This window comes from Mus musculus, chromosome 1, assembly GCF_000001635.26.
Source record: "Mus musculus strain C57BL/6J chromosome 1, GRCm38.p6 C57BL/6J".
NCBI lineage: Eukaryota > Metazoa > Chordata > Mammalia > Rodentia > Muridae > Mus > Mus musculus.
This window is the reverse complement of record NC_000067.6, coordinates 124,484,325-124,499,925: the sequence shown is the minus strand read 5'-3', so window position 1 is coordinate 124,499,925 and position 15,601 is coordinate 124,484,325. Positions and strand designations below refer to the sequence as shown.

The window sequence follows — 15,601 nt, the reverse complement described above, 5'->3', positions numbered from 1 at the left end:
TATTTAAACCCAAGATGTGAATTCTTGAATGGACTAAAACTAGAATCTGGAAAAACTGCTTTAGGGGTATATAGAACCATATGTAAGTCACCCCTTTTGAAAATGTTAATTAGCCCTAAATGCAGAACAATGAAATATGTCTGCTTTCTTCCTTAGAGACCAAGAGTGGGACACGCTACTCTGCATGTGAGCAGAATGCAGAATGACAAAGATATTTAAGTAAGGAATTTTAATAGATTTTATCCCACTGGGAGAGACATTTCTGATTATCTATGACCTAAACCAATTACCATGATTCTCCCCACTGGCCCACCACAATTTTCACAACTAATCAAACTAAGCCCGAAGGTTCTGTGAAACGCCAAATATATACAAAGATACCTGGTTACAGAGCTAGCAGTTGCCACCTGGCCTTTTAGCAAATCCCCCAGCTACTTATTCACACCCTGCCACATGTTTAAATGCTCAGCATTGCACTGGCCCTTATTGATCCTAGGATCCTACATGTTTGGACTGAGAAATGACCTTCTATGGACATCTTGGGAGGCCTGCTCTGCTGTGAGAAGCATTTCAAAAGGAGTTGGGTTTACAGGATTTCATGTAGATCTCAGTTGTCAATGAGAACCACGCATGATAGAATGAGATACAATACGCCCCAGGTGTATGTCTGGATCCAACCAGTGCCAGAATGGAACAGAGTTAACTGGTAACCTGGTGTGAGATTAATGAGAGCAGAGTGGGTAGAAGCAGGTGCTTCTGGTTCCTAGAGATTTCCATAGAACAACCCCTCTCTCTCCACGGTTCAGTATCTGTCCTCACTGCAGCTCCACTCCCCAGGCATGTGTTGCTTAGGCTGCAAAGCTTGTTAAAAGCTTGCTGGCTTCTCCCTGCCCTAGGATTTGACTTTTGCATTGCTGTCTCTGAACCAGCACTTTAGTATCTTTGATGTATTCTTTTTTTTTTTTTCCTGTTTAGGTCCTGTGCAGATAGCAATGACACTTCATAGTATTCCTCTCCATCTGCTGGTTCTGTTTTTGCACTCTTTCCAGGATGCCCCCTTGTCTTGGATTTGGGTGGGGACACTGATATAGATTTCCCATTGAGAACTGAGCAGTAAGAATTATTTCTTCTTGGTGTTTCAACCAGTTGTGAGTCTTCATATTAGTCATTGCCCACTGCAAAATATATAAACAAATAATCAAATAAATAAATAAAGCTTCTGTAGCCAACACAGGTAGCAGGGTGTGTCTAAGGGTATAAATATAAATATGGAGGAAGCATATTTACTACATATGCACTTAGCTTAATATCAGGGAACTAGGAAGCCAACTAACTGGAAATAAAAAAAAAAGTCTATAGGAGTGAAGGGTATAAAAGGGAATAATGAATAACACATTAACAATACATTGTACAGGTATATGGACTTGTTACAACACAAATTTAAAAAATCTTTAATGACTGTACAAAACTACTATGGATTTTGTTGAAATGCAAAGTGGGAGTGAGTAATTCAGATTGGTATGGGGCATGAGGTTGGAAATTTAAACACGTGCCCAATGACATGACTGAGATTTTAACAGATGGGGAGAATGACTCTGGTTGTTTCTAAAATGGCAGCCAATGTCAAAGCTACCACTTATATGATTGACATTTTTGGGTTCTATGGCCAGAAAACAATGGATGTTATTCCAGCTCAATTCAGCAGTAAGTACCCAGTACCAAGGCTGCACGTACAAGGATAAAACAAATTTGGAAAATATTACATATATGAAAATTAATAGTAGCTTTAAGAAAGCATTATTTTTGAAATTTACTTTATTGTTATTCATATATATGTCTGCATATATGTATACATATATGTGCTAATGGCCAGAGAGGTCAGAAAAGGTATCAGATCCCCTGGAGCTGGAGTTATAAGTGGTTGAGTGTCTGTTTAAGTCCTGGAAGTCAGTGTTCTTGTCATCTGCAAAACAGAAATTTACTTTTAATCACTGAGCCATCTCACCAGCCCAACAGTAGCATTCTTCAGCAGTCACCCCTAGAACTGGTTCATGTGTACATTGGTTTCCAGGCAGTTCTTAACCTTACAAGCATTTTCTTATGGGTGCCTCTCCAATTGAAGCTAAAGGTCAGGAAAGCTGTCATAGAACCTATGCTCCTGCCAGCTGCTGCCTCATGCACTTCTTCCTTCATTCTCTTTGTGGGCCAACAGCTTAGCTTGCAAGGACGCATGCCCCACTTTGATCTGTAGCTGTACTATCTCTTAACACTGAGACCCAAGGCTCAAGCTTGCCTACCCAACTCACTGCAAAGGCCGGTCTAGCTATCACCTCTAGTGTAAATAATGTAAGTAGTGAAAATAAGTGTAAATACAAATTGGATATGAATTATCTCTCACTTAAGCTACTAATTTTGTCCCTCAAATTTACTTCTGTCCAGTGCCAAGAAGTCAAACCTTCAATGGTTGTATGTGCAGTGACTCATTATGTCCAGGAGCACTCTGCTTAGCAATTCTTTCTCCCTGCCATTCTACTTCATCCTATAGCCTTGCAACTTTATGCAACTTAGTAGAGTGAAATATTTCATGTCTTCTCCTGAAGAATTTGAAATCTTAGGCAAACTCACAAGATGAAAATGGTATATAAGGTGTAAGTGATTTTTCAAAATGATGAAAAGAGATAATTATGGAGACCTAAAAGGGGTGATATGTAAAAATACCTAATAAATAACTGGTATGAACAATCAGTTTAAGATGAAATCTTATATGTGACAGGGTTATATAGAAATGACTCAGGAATATCTTCATAAGGTGAGGGCTTGAGTTCTGGTCTGACTACTTTTACAAAAAGAAAAACAAATTTGGCTCTACATATGACTAGTTCCAGCTCTGGAAGAGTACTGCACACAGACACAGACACAGACACAGACACAGACACAGACACAGACACAGACACAGACACAGACACAGACACAGACACAGACACAGACACAGACACAGACACAGACACAGACACAGACACAGACACACAAAAATCACATATAGTTGGAATTGAAAAATGGGGAATTGCTGTACAGCTGTGACCCCATCCAAGTACCATGCCTTTGCATGGCTCAGAAGAAAGACAAAGTGTAGATTTTAGGAGATAACAGGGAAGAGTTGTTCACACATGGTGAACAGATGAAGGGCAGGGGCTCTCAGTACTGGGTTCTGAGAGTCAGTGAGTCAGACAAGGGGCCATGAGTGGAGCAGTCATCTGCTTTGTATCAGTCAGTCTTTAGCCAACACAGAAGACTTAATAGTTGTTCAGGTGGCTGTGCCAAACACCACAGGAGCTAATTCTCAGCCTTTCAGGGTCAGTGACTCAGCTGATCTGAAAGCTGGGGCCAACCTGCAAGCCAGGAGAGCAAGTGAATCTGGCTCTAACAGAGCACAGTTATTTGCACTTCCTTTGGTCAATGGTTCTCAACCTTGGCTAGACACATTACAATCACCTGGGGACATTAAATACAGTGGTCAAGCCATGGATCTCCCTAAAATCAATAAAATGTAAATTTCTGAAGGTGATGCCTGGCACCAAGTTTGTTTTAAAAATCTCCCGTGATGATTCTAATGCACAGCTTGGGTCAGGAAGGTCTATTTGAGGCCAAGGTATCTGTTCCCATGAATGAAAATGACATTTCTCTCATTGATTTTCTTCACAAATGATTATGAAGCAATTAAAAACAATGAAGCAGAGGCTGAGTAACCAGTGGCTAAATGCCAGATCTGCAAGGAGCTAGGAAACAAGATGATGAGAGAAAACGCAGGTTTCTAAAATGATGGCCATGTGGGTTTGCTTGCAAAGTACTCTAGCAAAGACAGTGGCTGCTTCTTAAGTTACTGGTTAAATTTTTGTCATGTTATGAAATTTGATAAGTTATTTTGCAAATCAAAGAATACAAATGTCCTAGAGTGACCCAGTGAGTTGTAAAGTCCACAAAGGCTGATGTGTCACTTTGAAGAGTCAGTAAGAATCAGGGTGGGATGTGGACAGCGAATGGATTTGGGTTTTGGGAGTGAACTTGAGGGAAAGTGAGCCGCTCCTCCCCTCTCACAGGTGTTTTTCCATCAATGTGATGTGACAAGACCACAGTGTCTCCTCTTCCTGAATGTGATTTTACTTAAGAAACGGTTTAAATGTTTCTTTGTGTGTGTGTTTGTGTGTGTGTGCTCGGTATATGCTCTTCTCAGTATAGGTGTATACACATGTGTCTGTAGGACTGGATGCACATATGAGCAGTGAGTTTGCGATCCAATGCTAGACATTAGAGATCTCTACACTCTGTGCTTACAGTTTCTGAAAGTGTCTCACTCACTAAACCTGAAGCTGATTGAATGAGCTGTGCTGACTGGCCAGCGAGGTGGCTATCTGTCTGCTTCCTTCACCCTTGCCCCTTCTTGAAGTTACAGGCATGCTGAGATCCTTATACATGTGAAGCAAGCACCTTACCAACTGAGCCATCTTCCTAGTTCGGTTTGAATATCTCTAAGTGAGTGATGGGTTCATGGTACCAGAAGGAATTGCTTATTCCTTACCAGACTTTGAAGAAAGCTTTGCTGTTGTCCCTCCTGCACTCGTCTTCAGGTATCTATTTTATACGTGAGGTTAAGTTCTTCAAGAGCTCATTTGCATTGACATGAAGTACTTGGCTTGGAGCCTAAAGCATATGAAACACTGAATATGTGGGGCATCGAGGGAAGAAAGAGAGAGATGGGTGGAGGAAAATGAAGAAATTTGCTTGTATAGTGGGGGAGGGATGCATTTGAGAGCTGGAGTATTCATATCCCAAGAATCTCAAATAAAGTAAGCAAAACCAGAAAGAAACACATGACAGAAACTTGCATAACTGAGAATCTAATACTTACATATCCATTGAACGTTCTAGATTTTGAATGCTTCAGATATATTCTGTTTTAGTGGTTCAAACTATGGGGGTAGGGAGATAACTCAACCAGTAAAATGCTTAGCATATGAGGGTGAACATTCAAGTTTGATATTTAACATCAAAATCTGAGCATGTGGGACACACATTGAATCTTAGGAGGTAGAAAGAGCAGAGTTTTTCTGGCTTGCTGGCCTAGTAGCTAAGGCATAAGTCATACTGTGATATCCTGTTTAAAAAAAAAAGAAGAAAGAGACGAACAATTTCTAAAGTATTATACTGGGTTGGCTTGTGGCATTCACATAGATACATGTTCATATGTGAAGAAGGCACTCTAACTGGCCCAAGCATGAAAAACATGGCCCTGAAAGGCCTTGACCTTTTCCTACTCCCTATTCCTTGTGAAAAACCATTAGATTACATTCCTAAAGCTAGCCACTGACGTCTATTCACTTATTTGGTTACTTCCTCCCATTGAGGCTGACTACCAAGGTTATCAAAGTACCACATCAGTAGAGCAATCAAAATACTCCTTTTGGCTGCCCTAGTTTAACAGACCCAATCAAAACAAACCAACTTATCCTAACACAAAGTTTCTTTCATCATTTACCTTTATAAACTGCCATTTGTCTACAGATCATGTCTGTCTCCTCTCTATCCAGAGGCAGTCCTTTGTCCCTTGGGAACCAATATCTCTTCTCCTTCCCCTTCCCCCTTGTTCCCTTTCCTTCTCCTTTGTCCCCCATCTCCTGTCTTTATTTATTACTCCCTGTCCCTTGTCCCTCAGGGGAAGACAATTCTCCTTTGTGCTGAGAAGTTGCTCTTGTGTGTTTTGGGCTGTGTGGGTACCAGTCCTTTCAATGTGTACACCAGTACACACTCCAAACTATGCACACACGTGCAAAAGTGTATTCAGTATCTCTCAATGTGTCCTTGTCTATACAACAGCATCTTTTTTTTTCCATTTTTTATTAGGTATTTAGCTCATTTACATTTCCAATGCTATACCAAAAGTCCCCCATACCCACCCACCCCCAACCCCCTACCCACCCACTCCCCCTTTTTGGCCCTGGCGTTCCCCTGTACTGGGGCATATAAAGTTTGCATGTCCAATGGGCCTCTCTTTCCAGTGATGGCCGACTAGGCCATCTTTTGATACATATGCAGCTGGGCAAATCCAAGTTCTCACAGTGCCTCAGACCCTCATTACAAACAATTTCTGATTTGAGAAACAATGATATAGACAAACATGAGGTTACTATGATGAGAATATGGCTGGTCAGTAACTAACAGCCACAGATTTTCATCTTAGCTGCACACAAAGGAAATTCTGTGGCTCCCCTCCAATGAGCTCTCTCTCTCTCTCTCTCTCTCTCTCTCTCTCTCTCTCTCTCTCTCTCTCTCTCTCTCTCTCTGTGTGTGTGTGTGTGTGTGTGTGTGGGTAGTTGCTCTCCATTTTATTTTTTGAGACAGTCTGTCACTGAACCTGGGCAAACTCTTTCAGTTCAGTTGATTGGACGGGGTTTCCCAGGATTCTGCCTATCTCTTACTTCCCAGAATCAGGATTACAAGAATGCCCCTCCAGCCTGGTTTTTGTTCAAACCCAGGTCCTTATGGCCTTCAAAGCAAACACTTTACCAATGCAATCATCTCTCATGCCCTCACATAAGCATTTTTTAAGTCATTATTAGGATTTATTCATTTTAGATCACTTTAGCAGATTTTTTTTTCAACTTCGTGTATAAAGATTGTCATAACTTGTGTCTGAAAAAATAATGAGTTCCCACAATGGCTGGTTTGGCAATGCAGTCGTTTGCATAGTTCACCATTATATATGATCTACTGAACAGTTACATCCTATGAGTTTCACTCTTCTCCCCTATTCCAAAGGCTTCAGAATTTCAGGTGATATCAGCATTGCAAGTATTGAGCGGTTCCATAGGCTTTCAGTCAACTAATCATAGTTTAGATAAAGATTGGAATCTTTATTCTCAAAAGCAGTCTACTCCGAGGAATCTTTCCTTCTTCTTCTTCTCTCCTTAAGAATTCATAGCCGTGTTAATGTAGTATCCCTCCTCATTATACAGCTTCTGAGTACGTTATATAGACATGATGAATGATAAATCAGATGGCCAGGCCTATATTGCTCATGACATTTTAATAGTATTAATCTGGGATAGCTTTTAATTGTCCATTCTACAGCATTTAATGCTATGAAGATATAGATGTTTCCATTATTCTAATTGTATTTCAAATAAATGTATGGGCTTAAATTCTCCGCCTAACCCTCTTAAACAAGGCTAAATTAGAGATGTCTCTGTGCATGAAAAATGAATTATTTTACAGCAAAATTTGATTAATAGCATAGGGAAGCCACAGAAACCACAGTGAACTGTACACTGTCTGCACTTAGCTTTTTAGAAAATCACATGAAGGATTGGCGATCATAGTCTCATCATAAAACCAAAAAACAAAATACAAAAAACAAATAGTGCAAAACCCACATTTAAAGCACCTCTTCTGCCTTTTATTTCTGTTATCTACGTAAGGGAAAAAATAGATGTTCAGATCACCTTGTAGTCTTATTAAATTTTTGGCTATAAACAAAAACTAAATAATCTTTAAAGTATCTACTGACAGTAAAAGAAATGCATTAATGTACGTCCAAAGCACCTTCCCAAACATATGGAGTATGAAGACAAACTGAGTTAATTTTGAAGTGATCAAGTCAATTAATTTTCAAGGATTCTATATAATCAAACCTTAATTCTAGCAATGGCACATAATATCATACTTAACAGAAAGAAAAAATTCCTGATATTGATAACTTGCATAGTATGCATCAAAATATATAGATATGAACTGTTTTAATGTGGTTCAACTAATTCTAATCTCTTTAAACATTGGACCAAGTGTGTGGTTAGATGTCTCCAGTGGTGTTATCAGATATAATCAATCATCTAAGCAGGGTGGCCACAGCAGCAAACAGGCTGTAAAGCATTCTTATCTTTCTGACATGAGAACTCAGTATGTTTTTGTTTGAGCACTAAATAGTCTCAGAGAAAAAGTTGTAAATCTCCCCCCCCCCCAAAAAAAAAAATCTAAAAAACTTTGTAGATTTTATCTTTTCATCTGACTACCTCTTTCTGAGACTCTGGCCTGTATCAAGATTTGATATCAAATTACTTGTGTCCAAGTTTGAAAGGAGTTCTGCCTGATGTACTTCATAGCCAAAAACTTGAGGGGACAAGGTCAGTACTTTTCTCCAAAGAGGCAGATTGCAAAAGATTTACAAGTGTTTAGGCAGCGCTAGGTCAGGGGCACCCTGAATTGAGATGAAGAGCTTGAAATGCAAGCTTCAAGGTCTAAAGCCCCAGACAAGTACCTGCAAAGAACTGCCAGGTGAGTGTGAACCTGGATGAAGTAGCTAGCAACTCCAACATTTCTGGGAACTGAAGCAGATGGGAGAATTTGAAAACAGAGAAAGAGTGATTGGAATTAGATCACTGGGAATATCAACAGAAATTGGCTATTGATACTTTAGCTTTCACATTTGCAAATGTTCTGGCCATCTGTATGTGTGCTCATTCCTAATCTGACTTACCATGCCACTTCCATAAATCAGAATTGACTGAAAGTCATTGTAATTAGTCTACATATGTAGGAATATGCCATTTTTGGTCTACCAGATACCCCTCCCAAGGCAATGCATCCACTACTCCCTTATTAGTTTAAAACAGTGTGTTGCATAGGGTGGGCCATAGCTCCTTCAAATTGTTCTGAGTGTGTTCAGAGGTACCTGAGATCATAGGATCAGTCCTTGAATATACCACACCCAGGGTTTGATCAATGTAGAATGATCATGTGGAAAACTATCAAAGTGAGAGAAATCATTTTATTGCATACAACAGAATTTGTGGTAGGTTTAAGATAAGAGAACGTACTGTAAGGTTTTTGTCAACTTGACATAAGTTAGAGTCATCTAGCACACTTGAGCAAGTCAATTCAGACTATTTCTTGAAAAACATGTTTTTTTTTTCTTTAAAAATATGGAACACTTCACAAATTTGCGTGTCATCCTTGCGCAAGGGCCATACTAATCTTCTCTGTATCGTTCCAATTTTAGTATATGTGCATCATATTGGCCTGAAACCAAGTCTCAGGGTGATTTTCTTGATTAACAATTGATGTGTGAGGGTGCAGTCTCCTGTTTCAGTGTCACTCCTGGATATGTGTCCCTGGATGGTATATTAAAAAAAAAATCTGGTTAGGTGACTGGAGATGTGGCTCAGTTGTTAGGAGCACTATTTCCAGAGGTCCTGAGTTCAATATAGCGACCCACCACCATCTGTAATGGGATCTGATCCCCTCTTCTGGTGTGTCTGAAGAGAGCTACTCATATAAATGAAAAAAAATTTTTTTTTTAAAAATCAGGCTAAGCAAGCCATACAGAACAAGCCAATAAGCAACACTCCTCCATAGCTTCTGCTTCAGTTTCTATCTCTTTGTACCTGCCCTGCTTGAGTTTCTGTCTGGTTTCATTGAGTGACAGACTGTGATGGGGTGTATAGGTTAATGACACCTTTTCTTGCCAGGTTGGATTTGGTCAATGTGTTTATCTCAGCATTAAGTAGCAAGTCAACACAGTGAGGGTAGCTGTCAGCTAAGTCAGGTCTTTACTAACACTTTGCCTGTAAGGATTCCACTTTCCTAATCCTTAAGAGAGTTTGCTGGTCCTTTCTTCTCCCCTTCATCCCCACTTTCTGCCCTTTCTTCCTCTCCTTTTCTTATTCTTACCCTGCCCTTTCTTTTATTTTTCTTCCTTCCTTTCTTTCCCTTTACCCTCTCACTACACCCTTTTCCCCGAGCACTTTCCCACATTCTCTAGCTTCTCTCTCTCATTGTTTTCTTTTGCTATGAACAGTAAGATAGTCTAACTTCATTTGCTGCTCTGAAGCCCAAGTGAATATAGTCATTTAACTTTGGAAGATGACACATGCTTTCCCAAAGTTGCATTTTTAATTTCATCCTAGAATGAAGAAATTTCACATCATCTTAACAAATGAAATGTGTATCAATGAGAGGATATGAGTGCCTCAGTTGGAAACGTTTTAAGAATTGCCTCTTGTGATGATTTTTTCATAAGTTCATCTGAGGAAAATGTTTGGAAGACCCTGAAAATGAACTTATTCCAAATGACTCTGAGGAAATTAAGGTACTTAGAAACAATGATCGCCATTTATCATTGTGACTTCAGTCTAGAGTCATGTGGAAAGAGTCTCAAGAAGGGTTGTCTACATCAGGTTGGCCTGTGGGCATGTCTATGGGAGGCTGTATTGATGATGTTAATGGAGGCTAAAACCAGAGAAGTGAGATTCTCTGAGTTTGACTTGTACCATCATAAAAGGGGAAAGTCAACTGAGCACACTATGACAGTATTCACTTTCTTTCTCTCTTGACCATACATTTAATCTGACTCAGTGCTACCCTAGCTTCCTACTCGATGGGTTGTTAGTGTCAGCTGTGAACCCAAATAATCCCTGACCTTTCGAAGTTGGTTTTTTCAGGGCACTCTATCACAGCAACAGATATATAAGTAGGGCACAAACAAACAAAATAATTTTATTTGGGGGACAAAGACTATATCATGGAAACTAGCATGTCTTTTGACCATGTGGAACATTTCTGATTCTTCAGTCAAATTCAGGTCTTTTTTTTTTTCCCCCATTGCAAAAGAAAACAGCAGGGGCTCAAGGGACTGAACAATTGATTATGCTTACACAGCTGGTTAATCAGCTGGTTTTAGCCAAATTATCTGACCCCACACCTTTTAACTAGGCCATGACATTGGTATATTTCTGAAGGATTTCCAAGGGGTTCTAATTGGGCAAAATGTCAGATACAAAGAAAAATAAGATGTCTTTGTAATGTAAGAGGATTTGGAAAATTGACATATACTTTTTCTTTCAGAACATAATCCTCCCCAGGTTCCTTGCATTCTTATGCAGTCTGATCTGAGAAAAAGCACATGTAGTCAAGTTTAAGATGTTTGTACAGGAAGACATCCAAATATAGTAAAGTCTGGAGTTTTGCTCTCCTCTTGGGAAGAACCCTGGCTTACTTTTCTAGACAATATTGGTCACACAATCTTTCTGTCTGTGGGGACACACAGGAGAGTTGGGCTGCTGCATACATGTTCCTTTCTTTCTCATTGCTATGACTCAGTAGCTGACAAGAAGCAACTGAAAGGGAGAAGCAGGGAGGCTTTATTTGGGCTCAAGGTCTGAGGAGATCCCATTCATCATGACAGGAAGGGCACTGTGGTAAGCAGTAGTGCTGGCTTATGTCTTTGCAGGTTATGGAAATTCATACTGACCTGCCAATGATTCATTTCCTTTGCCCTTTCCTCCTTAAGGAACCTGTGGTCTCCCAAAGCAACAAAAACAGTGGGGGACTTACTGTTTAAATCCACTAGTCCATGGAGGATATTTTTACTTACAAACCATAACAGACTATTCATAAAATTGTGATTTCTTAAACTAGGTTCCTTTCTTTCTGTCTTTTGATTGTCACCCCTATGGTACTCAGGAGGCAAAAGGAAACATGACCTACAGTAAAAATAAGGGTGACTCTCTAAAAGCACTTGAGCTTATTGGCTCCTTATCAGCCAATAATTTGCAATTATTTACTAATATACAAAGTATAAAAATTGCTTAGTATGACCTGGGACTTTTGATCTTCTTCCCTCTAGTTGCCCATGCTCAAATCACAAAAGTATACCACCATGCTCATTTTATGCAGTGTTTGGCTATGACTCAGGATTTAAGGCATGCCTGGCAAGTACTCTACCAACTGAGCCACATTCCAAGCCTTAAAGTCAATCTGATGGCTTCTCCCCAAGCTACTAATATCTTGGGCATGTGATTGTCCATTCCTAGGAATGCAAAATTCAAAGTACAGGTTCTAACAAGTATTCATGCAAGAAAACACATTTGTTTTCTTTTTCTAATACATTTTTTTCTCCTCTTGATCACCAATGTGGATCACAGACCAAAGAGGGAATGCAGACAGCAGACTGTGCTGCCGAAGACAGAGTCTCTGGAACAACCCTGTGCTGGCTACAGCTTTGTCCGGCCTCATTTAAGTTCTGATTCTCCTCTTTCAAGCTCCAGGAGCAAACATTTATGAAGTAGATGCTAGGCTTCCTGCAAATCTCTGCTTTTGTTTCCCTGCATCAACCACCTTCCTGGCTTTAATTACACAGCTTTTCACATCCTTGAAGCAAAGATAAATCTCTCTTCACAAAAGAGATCTTTCTCTCCTTAAACAACTGCTCTGGAGGAAACCTTAAACATAAGATCAAGAGCCTGGCTTGGCTGTCTATTCAGGTTTTGTGCCCAAATCCTGCTTGTTCTAATTGCTACTCAGTATTAGCGAACCTTGAAAAGAGTCTGTCTTTTCTCTTTCCTCCACCACATTACATGGAATAATGGCATAAACAGCTCAGCTGAGAAACTGGAATAATTTGGTATGAAGTCTTCTCAGTGCTGGTCTGAGAATTCTCCAGGAGGAACTTCTCAGTAATAAAACAAAACTCAGCTGGAAATATACATTGGAGAAATAAATTGGAAGATGGCCCTAAATGTTTTTGAGTGGGTCCCATAGAACAGAAAAGGAAGAAGAATACAGAAAACCATAAACAAAACTTTCAAGGTTGATTCAATAAGGGCCTCTTAAAATAGCTGCGAGTTTCTCTCCCAACACCCAGCAGGCTGTCAATAGCTAGACAGACAAATCGAACAATTAGATGCTATGAGGCAGGATTCGAATAGATCTATAACATGGTATTCTGAGTGGAGACCTAACCATTGTCTGAATTAAATGATGTAGACAGAAAAGATTATGCCTGCCCTAGACAGCAGAGCAGAAAGACTCTGTAAAAGTACTTCTTAGCCTGAGCATCTATGATGTATCTGGTGGTTTGATGTGCTCCAAGGATGCCAAGATGAGAGGCATAGCTTTTCCCAAAATATAAAGGAGAAACAGCTGTGTAAAATGGCCAGCATAGTACTCTTGGGAAAGAATTCTAAATTTGATATACCTTTGCCATGGGGAGTCCTAGCTGGGCAACACTTTTCTACTAAAAGAGTGCTGGGGAGGCTGGGTCCTGGGGGGTCTTAGGAAATAAGTTGAAACTTCCAAGCTTGAAACAAAAGCAGTTGTTTGGAAGCATCTGGGAATAAAAGGGCTGCTGTATTTATTTGGAAATAATGAAGGCCAATCTGGCTGAAATCCTCAGAACAGGGGGTTGGAAGAAATATTCTTGAGCTGGTGAGGAGGGACAGATATTGAAAGGCTTTTTGTGTTATGCTAAGAGACTTGGTTGTTATCCTGAGAGCTAAGATGTAGCCATGGACATGGTTTATAGGTAGGTTTCATTCTTCATTTCTCTTCTTGCTCTTTATCGTCTTTAATCAATAGTGAGACCAGTTAACTGTAAGACAAATTTGTGGTATCTACTTTGTACGTTCAATTCATTGGTTACAATTGTATTTAATTTTAAAAATTGTTTATTTTCATGTATGTATACATGTATGATATGTCATGCTTTTGGCAATGTGCAAAGGGCAGTGCTGGGTCCATTGGAGCAAAAGTTACAATGGGTTTGTGAGTTGCCTCACATGAGTCCTGGAAACTGAACTCAAGTCATCTGCAAGACCATTATATACTCTCATATCAAGACATCTCTCCAGCACTGCATGTGTGTGTGTGTCTGTCTGTCTGTCTGTCTGTCTGTCTGTCTGTATGTATATCCCAACCAGGAAAACTCAGTATTCTTAATAAAGATTCTTTACAACTCACTAGAAGCACTTCTCCACCATTGGTGAAACCTCAGGTTTGAACTCAGCACTGGAAAAACTTAAGTTGTCAAAGTCAAAGATTGTGCTTCCTTACACCATTTATAATATGACAAGTCCCTGTGGCAGTGGGAACAGGAAGTCAGTCCCATTAAAGTTCGGCCCCCGTGGTGTCTGTCCTTGCTTCCCTTCCTGTTCCTCCTGCAAGAGGTTTGTCTTTCAAGCATCCCATTGTGTCTGCTTTGCTGATGATTTCTGGCTACAATTTGACTCCTAAGTATTCTTTATGTTGCCTTCATAGATCTGGCTCTTTGCTAAGAAATTTTCATTTAATTTGCGATATCTCAAAAGACCATATCAAATATTGAAAACTAGGTTTCCGGGATCAAAGACTTACTTACTCCTTTATGCAACTACATGTGATAAATATTTCTTAAATAGTTTTTTTTTTTTTTTTTTTTTTTTTGCTACCTTTGGCTGTATGCCTAAGTGGTATTGCAGTGACATCAAAAACAGGAAAATCATTCATTTAGTCAGAAAAACTGCATATTTTTGTATTATTTATGCTGAGGTACTCTGACAGATCTCTCTCTGTTTTTCATTTTCTGGCAAATGCTGCTCTTTTAAATTGCTATTTTAAAAATCATGTTTCTATTACTTTCAGGCTTCTTTTTAGCGTAGATATTCTGAAAGGATGAAAAAGGGCAGAAAACAGATTTGATCTGAGTTTTACTAGTGTTAAGTTCATTGTCTCAATTAAAAATCACAAAATGTGGGGTTTGGAGAGATGACTCTGAGGTTAAGAACCATACTGCTCTTGCAGTGCAACCATGTTTGTTTTGCAACTCTCACATTGACTGCAGCTCCTGGGAAGCCAGTGCTGTCTTCTGTCACCCATGGACTTCTGCGTGCATGCTTGCTTATCCCACAAACCTGCATGTGAATAAAACTGTGACCACCAAACTTATACTTGCAGAGAGGAGAGAATCCTTTCAGACTTTACTTTGGCAAAAAATTTCTTCTGTGTTGACCATGATTTACATATGTCAGCAGCTCCTAGGTGAGGTCAACAGGATTGTGTGTGTGTGTGTGTGTGTGTGTGTGTGTGTGTGTGTGTTTGTATGCATGTGTGTGTGTGTGTGTGTGTGTGTTTGTATGCATGTGTATATTGAGATTAGTTTGACAGCCCAAAACCCACATAAAGGAAAAAAAAGACTTTCTTCATCATCCCACTGAGAAATTGCCTGTGCCCAAATAACTTCTCAACCCCTACTGTAGAAAGTCTAATGAAACTTAGAAGACTGCATATAAAATGAAGGCAGGAAAGTAGGAAGGAACTTTCTCAGAAGAAGGCCTCCAGTGGGAGATGAAGGGGGGCAAAATAGCAGCATTGGGGTGAAATGACTAAAATTCTTTATATTGTTATAAAAAACACGCAATAAAATGTGTAACTCCAGGCAAGAAGGCATTTACCAGTTAACTCAGTATTGGGGAGGGGTCCACAGACAATACTGAGGCTTACTAGCAATGCAGTATGGCCAAAGCAATGGGCTGTGGGCTCAGTGAGAGAGAGAGAAATTGAGGATGATGCTTGATGTCAATCTCTGACCTCTACACACACACACACACACACACACACACACACAGAGAGAGAGAGAGAGAGAGAGAGAGAGAGAGAGAGAGAGAGAGAGCCGCATACACACAACTACACAGTTGCATACATCCCTGCATGAATCTACAGAAAGTTCATTTATTGACTTTGACATAACAAGCATCATCTCATGCAAATAACATTTTTGTGACTTACAAAAGAAACTATT

At 39.8% G+C, this 15,601-nt stretch overlaps 1 protein-coding gene and 1 non-coding gene across 2 annotated transcripts in view; one reads left to right on the top strand and one right to left on the bottom strand.

Moving 5' to 3' along the window:
• Dpp10 (dipeptidylpeptidase 10) overlaps positions 1-15,601 on the top strand; it is a 1,513,678-nt gene that overhangs the window by 345,890 nt on the left and 1,152,187 nt on the right. The window lies entirely within an intron of this gene.
• Gm25578 lies at positions 8,967-9,070 on the bottom strand. The gene has a single exon (XR_003949171.1). It is a non-coding gene; the product is annotated as a U6 spliceosomal RNA (small nuclear RNA).